We start from the raw sequence: 10,980 nt of genomic DNA, 5'->3' as shown, positions 1-10,980 counted from the left end.
ATATATAAATTTATGTTTAATCCAATTTTATTTTCTTTCTTAAATTAACTGACCAACTCTCAGTTCTATTCACACCATGTAAGAGGATATCTACTCTATTAAACCTTAAGGAAATGAACTGAAGATTTTGATTTGCGTATGGCTTTGTTTAGGACCTAATGGGAGGTTAGAATAGAAGGCATAGAGGTTATGCATGCTTGAAAAATAAGCTTTTATTCCTAAGAAATTATAAAACTTAAATATTAAGAAAGATTATCTCCAATATGAGTGAATATAACATAAATAATCTTCAAAGTAGGTTTTACTCATTACTCATTCATTATACTAACTTGAAAGCAATATGTCACTTTTCAAAGCACTGAAGAAAAGCTAAATATATATAGACAGAGATAGACCTATAAATCTCATTTATATATGTGTGTCTCCATTTGTATAATTCTGCCTTTCAACACTCACTGGAAAAATAGAAGATTATTCTACATCTGGTCTTTTGGTTAAAGTTGGCAGTGAATTTTTTGTTAATCTTTGGAATGATCAGAAGGTTTGAAGGATGTCTTAATCCTGCTCTGAGTGTGTCAAAGTAGATGTCTTTGTTCATTTCACAAAACCAATAGGAGTGGCATTGCGAGGATTAGATTTTGACAATTCGATCCAGATGACTACTTTATTATGGAAAAATATTCTGCATCCCTATCTAATCCAGAAAGTATATTCATAGAGGAGCCACCATAGCTGCACTATAATACAGTTGCAAGTATTAAAATTAAAGGTTATAAGAGGAAACACAGCTGTTAAAGGGCAGTGACGGAGTGAATTCATTTCAATGTTACATATCTATGATGATGTGGATTATTCAAGATTTTTTCCAAAACTCATTTCAAAGTCCCTCACTTTAGCATTTCAAAGGTAGCGGATAATATTTGAAAAAAAAAAGTTTCTCTTCTTTTAAATACAATAATAATAGAGTTTGAAAGCTAAATATGCAAAGGCTTATAAAATAATGTGTACTGGGGAGTTCTGAATGTCAATTGTGTGCACAGATGTCTCAGTTGGAGCATGAAATATTGGCATATTTCATGGTAGTTTCTCTTTCTTGAAGAACTTACTTGCACTTGTGCTGTGACATGGGCTTTCTTGATGACATCGAGGAAAGCTGGTAATCTCAAAAAAAAAAAAAAAGGTAAAAATCTGGATCTCCAAATTTAACTGATACTGGGTGTGAGTTAGTAAACAAATAAAACGTTCCATATGAGTATCATTTGCTTTTATTTTAAAATACAAAACATATCAAGGCATATTTCACTTCAAGGAAGTATATTCAAACGATGTTAAGGTTTAAAGTTAAAACATGTGGTGCTCCATTCCTGAGAGTCCAGATTTTAAAAAGAAAGCTCATTTAACTCTATATTCTCTCAAAGATATGATGCTTCTCTTTCCATTGCAGTATAAACTCAGACACTTTATGAGTACTTGCTATTAGTTGGTAAGTGACACAATTGGATTCAAAGATCGTAGAGACTGTTCGAGAGCTAGATTTTCCACTTCTGTGCATAATTCTTCCTCTTGAAACTGTGCTTCCCAAGATGTATTTCATGAACTTCTGTTTTGGGGCTTTGCAACACATAGGCAAACAGGTTTCCATTGTCAAAGTAGTCTGGGAAGTACTAGAATGCATTTTTAGAGGGACACTGCATTTTAATGAGACACTGGTGTTTTGAAATTTTTCTGTAGCAAAACTGTTTAACTTACTTTTAAAACTTGAATTTCCTCACTCACTTGACCTTTTTCACATAATCCCAACTGATATCGTACGGTATGGTTAGGCAAATGCTGTCCCATGTAATTTAACCTAAGAGTGCATTCTGGCTGGCCTTTGAAAGAGTAGTCATTTCCACAAGATGCAGACATTGATATATTTGTGTTTGTAATGAAAAAATACTTTGTATGTGATCATTAATAAAAGCCTGATATTTTACCGATTTCTCTTCAAGATCGACACTAGTCTTCCCAGAGATTATATGTGTTTGTTTGCTCTCCCTGACTACAGTGGTACAGAGACTAAAGAAGTTTGGAGAGTATTGTCTCATTCAATATAGGAGATTTTTCAAATAATAATATCAATAAACTGAGGTTTTCAAATGCAAGAACCAGAATGAGGGAAACTTGAAGCTCTAACATGAAGCGTTATCCCCTAAAAAAGGACCCAATTTGTGTTCCTTTGAGGACTCCATGCTGTCCTAAACCCATCTCGGGACCTTTTTGTATTTTAGGAATCTTGCAAGGGTTTCAGCGGAAGCTGTGAGCATATTCTAGTGTGTGACCCACGAGTAATTTTTTTCCAATTTTCATCTCTTCTGATAGGAGCCAAGCCAAATGTAGTTTGAGATGGGATTACTCAGGTGAAGTTTCTAGAATGGTAGTGGCTGCGTCTTTTGTTGAGTTACTCATATAAACAAGAAATCACTCTTTAATTATGTCATAAGTACAAGAACACCAGAGTACTCTAAGAACAAGGCACAGACGTACAGTTTGCCCTGTGGCTATGCCCTTCCTGCCTTTCCTCACCTGGATAACTCAAAACATCCCAAGTTCCTTTTTTATCTTCAGGAGGCATCCCAGACCTATCCCTAATTATCCCCATTCAATGCTCCCAAAGGGACTTGTACTTTTTTCTGATCATGTCACCCGTTTTTATTTTAAAAATTATTATGAGAAATAGTCATGTAAAATAAGCTATTGCACTTACCGCAAAAATGCTATTGAGAGTGTTATTGTATAAATCACCTTATAAAATTTGAGTGAGGTATTTCTTGTATAATTCAGTGCTATAAACAGCTTCTGTCTCTTCTGAAAAACTCATGATTCCTCCTTTCTGATAATGAGAATGTTGTAACTGGTTATGCGTTTACTTTAGATATGGCTGCCAGGAGGCTTAGGGCCAAATCTAAGGTTTATTTAAGAGAACCTTTTAAGGTTCTTGTAAGGTTCTTTTTGTATAATTTTTTTGGTCCTTTTTTGCCATCCTGTTTGTTTAAATTTCATGTACCTTTGTTATATACCACCTCACAACCTTTTGCAAAAAAAAGTAGGGCTTTGGTAAATATTTATAAAAATAAATGCAGACAAAGAGGGCAGCTATGCAGTGGATTCCTTTATTCTGGAGAAAACATGGATTATTAAGTCAAAGTCCTTTATTTGTTTCCCTTTTTAGCTTGGGTTCCTTGTTTCTGAAGTCTATTGCATCATTTTAGACCTGTTCGAACATTCCTAGCAAATCTGGTTTCAGTAAGGAATACATTTATTAAACCTGAAATTGTATTCTGAGAGTTTAACTACATAGATTTGGCCTTGTACAACTCCTCCTGAAGGCACACTTCACGATTAACCTCCCTCCAACCTATTTGCGCTCATCTCTCTTTTTCCCCTCAATTTCACTTCTGCGAGTTTCCTCTACATAAACCTTGCTGACCTGGGATCACATATATAAATTCTCCATATTTTCAAACTATAGCCCTGAAATGCTGGGGTGTTGTGGGGGCACTTTTTGCTGGTGTTTCTTCTCTGTCATTAAATTGCTTCTAAGCAGGTCGCTGTTTTATTTTGGTTTTGGTTTTGAGATTTCCTATTACTCCACTTCTTAATTAAAAAAAAAAAAAAAGTCAGTATTTAATTTGCCTTAAGCCTTTCAGAGTCTATGAGTAACATTTAACAACACATTGTGGTGATAGAATCCAAGCTTTGGAATTTATACCCAGAGATCCGAAGATCTCTATTTGGGTAACACAAAGAATGTTGTTAGTTTTTTCCTCTTTGTTGTAGCGCACAGATGTTATATCTTGAACTATAGGGGTATTATAAATCATGAATAATGTGAAAGCATTACAAAGAAATGAACATGTATTTTAGACTTAAACCTAGTGGTGGACAGATTGCCTGGAAGAAGAATACAAACATATTCTGCCAAGAGAACATATTCTTCATAAAGTCATCACTCACCCAAAACACTGTTAAAAGTGAAGAACACTTTTTCTTGTGTTCTCACAAGCACTTACCAAATCAGATCAAGAATTTTCTTAGGGGAACCTATGAGACATATGCATTTATTTACTCATTCAAATATATATTTATTGAATGCCCACTTTGTACTAAGCACTCTTCTGTGCTTGGGACCTATCAGTAGGCAAAACCAACAAGGATTCCTAACTGAAGGCGACAGATAATAACAACAGAGTAAATACGGAAAGGATATGGCAAGCAGAAGGTAATAAGTGGTAAGAAAAAAATTAGAAGAGGATAAGGGAGATATGAATCTAAGGGTGTATGTGTAATTTTAAAAGGATATTCAAGGTAGGTCTCGAGAAGGAGACATTTGAACAAAGATTTGAAGGAGGTGTGAGAACATTAACAGGAGGATAGAAAAGTTGTTAACAAAGAGATGTCAAAATCATCTGGCTCTGATAAGACGGTAAGAATTGCAAAGAAATGTCACGTTATTTTGACCCCATTTTATCTTCAAATCTGAATGTTTCAAAGTGATTGCGGCCCTTAGTGAAGACAAGTAGGTTTTTGATCAGTTTTCAGTCCCAAACGCAAACTTTATTTAAAGTCAGGAGGAGGTGGTTGTTCTCAAACACCCCCTACAGTTACCAGGCGTTGGAACAGAAGGGCAGTAGATGACCTTGAGAGTACATACAAGCAACCCCCACCACATAAATGTGATGTACATTAGATACCTAACGTTAGACACTGAAAACTGGTACCAAAGCTTGACAGTTCATACAACATTTTCCAGGAGATTCAATAACAATACATCAAGATGTAATCTCTTCCAGGACAAATTCATCCTTCCCAAGATGCCAGAAATCTTTTATCTGCTTCCCAATGCCTGAAGTAATATATCAAGCAGTCATGAAAATGCCATGAATGCAAAAGTAATTTTAATGAATCAAAAACAGAAGGCAACATGTCCACAGGCGTGTAGTTTAGGAACCGTGATCAAACTGACAATTTAACGTACTCAATGTAAAAGTGACAGTTGCTAGATTAAATCACAATCACAGAGATTATATTATCTGAAAATATGAGATTAATAGATTCAAACGCAGAGATTTTTTTAAATGGATTTTCAGATAGTCTAGTCTATTGATATTGTTTAATATGTCTCCAAGGTCACTAGAAAACTCTACACTCTGGGGTCTTCAATTACTGCCAAACTGCCGGGAATCCTCAGTCTCTGTTCTTTCATCTGACCCATGCTATATGTGTCTTTATTTTTTTAATGAATTACACAGAGAACTACCACTTGTAAAACATGTATAACGTGCCAGGCACCATCCTGGATGCTTTTACATGTATCATCTCAGTTAATTTTCACATTCTGATATGTATGTGTGTGCAGTCACATGCACATAATGGAGGAAGAAGGCGGGGAGAACAAAGAATCTGAGCTACATTTTACAGGAGCTCAGAGAGATTAGATGACTACTCTGAATTCACACATGTAGGAAGTATAAAGCCAGGATTCTGCTTAGGTTTTCTAGCCCTGTTAAACCATGTGCTGCCACTATAATAATCACTATTTGCATAGCATTGTGTTGTTTATAAAGTACCTTTATTTTTTATTTATTTAATTATATCACGATCCCAAGATTATTCTAATTGTCTTGGTTTTCTTGAAAATTATCAGTCAGTCGTATTGATATAATTTTGAAAACCCTGAAAAATGCACTAATGCCACATGCCTGTCTTTTGTGCATGAACTTCAACAAACTATACTTATATTACAGACTCTTTAGATTGCCTCTATCTCATGATGAGGAAAAACTGGACTTTCAGTAAATACAATAATACAAAGTATGGCAAATTACTCAACAATACTTCCTCAGCTATAGGGGCACCTGGGTGGCTTAGTCAGTTAGGTATCTGACTTAGGCTCAGGTCATGATCTCATGGTTCATGGGTTTGAGCCCGCATCAGGCTGCGCTGACAGCTCAGAGCCTGGAGCCTGCTTCAGATTCTGTGTCCCTCTCTCTCTGCCCCTCCCCTGCTCTCTCTCTCTCAAAAATAAATAAACATGAAAAATTATTTTAAAAAAGAATATTTCCTCAACCATAAAATGAGGGTAATAATATTTACCTACTTACATACCTCACTGGAGTATTGTAAAGACAAAGTGTGATAATATTGTCTAAAAGATATATACATACAATCAATATAAAGATAATGTAATATAAAAGAGCTTAGAGAATTGTTTGTTATAGTAATGTTTCACATCACTTAATTGTTATTATTATTATTATTAAAGGTTATTTATGGGTACCTTTATAATACATTTGCTTCTTTATTTTCATTGCTTTTCAACTTACATAAACGTATGCTTGATATTAAAAGTTTATGACATATAAAAATATATACAGTAGAAAGTTAAAATTTCTTTTCACACTTACCTTCCCCAATCCAACCAATTTTCCTTCCCAAGAGATGATAAGGATTACTAATTTGATACTTGTTCTTGCAGAACTTTTTTTTTTTTTTTTTTTTTTTGCAGGGATGGGGAAGGGAAGAAAGAGAAGGAGAGAGAGAACCTTAAGCAAGCTTCACACTCAGCAAGGAGCCTGATGTGGGTCTCGAGCCATGACCATGAGATCATGACCTGAGTCAAAATCAAGAGTTGGACACCTACCCGACTGAGCCACCCAGGCACCCTTGCAGACCTTTTAATACGTATTTATACTCAATGAATTTAAATGTATTCAATTTTTTCTAAATACGTATCAATCAGATATATTTTAGTTGACAATTTTTGTTTGTTTTTGTTTAACAATGTGTCCTGAGATCCGGATAGCTGCTTAATAGTGTGGTACTCTATAATGGACAGTTAAGCTATGTGTGTGTAATAAGTCGAATGTCTGAATCAAAGACATATTATTTATTTTATTTTATTTAAAAAATTTTTTTTAACGTTTATTTATTTTTGAGACAGAGAGAGACAGAGCATGAACGGGGGAGGGGCAGAGAGAGGGAGACACAGAATTGGAAACAGGCTCCAGGCTCTGAGCCATCAGCCCAGAGCCCCATGTGGGGTTCGAACTCACAGACCTGAGCTGAAGTTGGACGTTTAACCGACTGAGCCATCCAGGCGCCCCCATATTATTTATTTTAATAGATACTGCCAAAAAAATCCTCCAAATAAGGCTGTGCCAACTATATGTTCTCCAGTGGGATATGGGTTTCTCTGGATTTTTGCAAACACTAGTTGTTATTAATGAGTCCTGTGAGTGAAAAACAAGTCATTGCTATTTTATTTCATTATGCTGTTTTAAATTTATTTTAGAGCGAGTGCAAGCAGGGGAGCAGCAGAGAGAGAAAGGGGGACAGAGGATCTGAAGCGGGCTCTGCCCTGACAGCAGCGAGCCTGATGTGGGGCTTGAACTCATGAACCACAGGATCATGAGCTGAAGTCAGACGCTCAACCGACCGAGCCACTGAGGTGCCCCAGTCATTGCTATTTTAATTGTCATCTCCACCATTATCAGTGAGGTATATATTATTGGCTAGTTGTATTTTTTCATCAAATTTTTTGTGTGTGTTCTCTGTCCATTTTTCCCCTGAGTTGTTGCCTTTCTTATCTCATGTTCATTTTTTTTCCTTTTTTTGGTATGTCCAGTCCATCAACTTTCTTTTATCTTTGTTTATGTCTTCAGTCACCAGAAACAAATGATGTATTTATATAATCAAGTTTGTTAGTGTTTTCCTTTTTCTTTTTGGTTTCTAGTTTCCTGTCTTGCTTAAGAGACTCTTTCTTGGGGTGCCTTGGTGGTTCAGTCAGTGAAGCATCTGACTCCTGATTTTGGCTAGGTCATAATCTCATGGTTGCTGAGATCAAGCCCCCCAGGGGACTCAGATCATGATCTCACTGTTCCTGAGATCCAGCCCCACATGAAGCTTTGCACTAAGAGCGTGGATCCTCCTTGAGATCCTCTCTCCCTCTCTTTCTGCCCCTCCCCCACTCTCTTTCTCCCTCAAAATAAATTAATAAACTTAAAAAAAGAAAGTCTGTGTTTTCAAAAATTATACATACCCTATATATTCCCCTCCCCCTGAGTGTGGCAGGATGTGTGAATGTGATGGACTTTTACTCATGTGATTAGCTTGCATTATGCAGCAAAGCCAGAGGGATTTTGCAACAATCTGAATTGTCTTGGAAATAGATTCTTCCAGTCAAGCCTCCAGAGGAGAACACAGCCTGGCTAACACCTTGATTTCAGCCTGATGAGATCCTGACCAGAGGACCAAGTGAAATCTTGCCAAGATTGCCTGATCCACAGAAACTGTGATAATAAATAAATGTTTCATGTTAGGCTGCTAAATTGATGATAATTTGCTACACAGCAATAGAAATTGAATAGAGACACATATCTAAACATTGTATTTCTAATCTTCTCTTACAGTGGGATGGACCGTGGCTAAGTTCTGGCCAATCAGATAAGAGCTGAATTCAGGTGTGCAACTTCTGGACCAATATCATAAAATTAAGTGATGGACATACTTTCAATTCTTTTGGATATGATAGAATATGGATCATACGATAGTTATACTCTTATTTATTTATTTTTGTGGTAAAAAGTACATACACTTACTATCTTAACCACTCTTAAGTGTAGAGTAGCGGTAACTATATACAACTTATTGTTGTATATAAAAAAATCTTTTGGGGCGCCTGGGTGGCGCAGTCGGTTAAGCGTCCGACTTCAGCCAGGTCACGATCTCGCGGTCCGTGAGTTCGAGCCCCGCGTCGGGCTCTGGGCTGATGGCTCAGAGCCTGGAGCCTGTTTCCGATTCTGTGTCTCCCTCTCTCTCTGCCCCTCGCCCGTTCATGCTCTGTCTCTCTCTGTCCCAAAAATAAATAAACGTTGAAAAAAAAAATTTAATAAAAAAAAAAATCTTTTCATCCTGCATAACTGAAACGCTATACCCATTGAACAGCAACTCTCTTTTTCCTTCCCTTCTACCCCTGGAAACCACCCTTCTACTCTTTGTCTCTAAGAGTTTGATCACTTTGATTACCTTGTATAAGTGGACTCATATAGTATTATCTTTTTGTGACTGGCTTGTTTCATTTAGCATAATATCCCAAAGGCTCATCCATATTGTAGCATGTGACAGAATCCCCTTTCTTTTTAATAATTTTCCATTGAATGTATTTACCACATTTTGTTTATCCATTCATCTTTTGATGGACATTTAGGTTGCTTCCACCTCTTGGCTATTGTAAAAAGTGCTGCTATGAACATATTGTACAAATAACACTTTGAGACCTTGCTTTAAATTCTTTTGCATATATACCCAGAAGTGGGATAGTGGATCATATGGTAGTTCTATTTTTAATTTTTTGGAGGAGCCTCAAATATCATTTTCCATAGCAGTTGCACCATTATAGCAGTGCACCAACAGTACACAGGATTCCAATTTCTCCGTATCTTCATCAATACTTCCTTTTTGGGGGGAGTTTTTGATAGAAGCCATCCTAATGGGTGTCAAACAGTATTCCATTACGGTTTTGATTTGCATTTTTTCAATGATTAGTGAAGTTGAGCTTCTTTTCTTTTACTTATTGGCCATTTGTTTATCATCTTTACAGAAATGTCTATTCAAGTCCTATGCCCATTTTCTAATACAGTTATTTGATTTTTTTTGGTGTTGAATTGTTAAGTGTTCTTTATGTATTATGGATATATGTCATTTATCTTATATATATGTATATTTTAATTTTTTAATGTTTATTTATTTTTGACAGATAGAGAGACAGAGCATGAGTGGAGGAGGGGCAGAGAGAAAGGGAGACACAGAATCCGAAGCAGGCTCCAGGCTCCGAGCTGTCAGCACAGATCTCCACGCGGGGCTCGAACTCAAAGGACCACGAGACTGTGACCTGAGCAGAAGTCAGATGCTCAGCTGACTGAGACACCCAGGGGCCCCTATCTTATATATTGATTTGCAAATATTTTCTCCCATTTCATTAGTTGTGTCTGCACTTTATTGATTGTGTCCCCTGAAGCACAAATACTTTAGGTTTGACATCATCCCATTTATCTATTTTCTTTTATCTTTATTTATTTTGAGAGAGAGACTGCATGTGAGCGGGGATGGAACAGAGAGGGAGGGAGACACAGAATCCAAATCAGACTCCAGGCTCTGAGCCATCAGCACAGAGCCTGACACAGGGCTTGAACTCACTAACCATGAGATCGTAACCTGAGCCGAAATAAAATGCTCAACCGACTGAGCCACCCAGGTGTCCCCCATTTATCTATTTTCATTGTTGCCTGTGCTTTTGGTATCGTATCCAGGAAACTATTGCACTTACTTGAGGCTGGCCTGAACTTATTCTCTGCCTTGCAGAAGTACCTGGCATATATTGTGCATGTGCAAACTTTCTGCTCTTCACAATGAAGGCATCTCAAGCTGTTCTAAGAGAGGGAAGTTTTTCTTTTATCTTTCTTTTCTTTTCTTTTTTTTTTTTTTTTTTTTATGTTTGTATGGAGGCTTCACACCCAGCATGGAGCCCAGTGCAGGGCTTGAACTCACGACCCTGAGATCAAGACCTCAAATGAGATCAAGAGTTGAATGCTTAACCAACTAAGACACCCAGGTGCCCCTAGGAGGGAAGTTTATAGCAATACAGGGCTATATCAAGAAGCAAGAAAAATCTCAAACAACCTAGAAAAAGAAAAACAAACAAAACCCAAAACCAGTAGAAGAAAGGAAACAAGAAAGATTAGAGGAGAAATAAATGAAATAGAAATTTAAAAAAATAATAGAACAGATCAATAAACCAGGAGCTGGTTCTTTTATTTTTATTTTATTTTATTTTTTTTAATTTTTTTTTTCAACGTTTATTTATTTTTGGGACAGAAAGAGACAGAGCATGAATGGGGGAGGGGCAGAGAGAGAGGGAGACACAGAATCGGAAACAGGCTC

This window comes from Herpailurus yagouaroundi, unplaced genomic scaffold, assembly GCF_014898765.1.
Source record: "Herpailurus yagouaroundi ecotype Mexico unplaced genomic scaffold, PumYag 180, whole genome shotgun sequence".
In the NCBI taxonomy this organism is placed as follows: domain Eukaryota; kingdom Metazoa; phylum Chordata; class Mammalia; order Carnivora; family Felidae; genus Herpailurus; species Herpailurus yagouaroundi.
Note: the sequence above shows the minus strand (reverse complement) of the source record.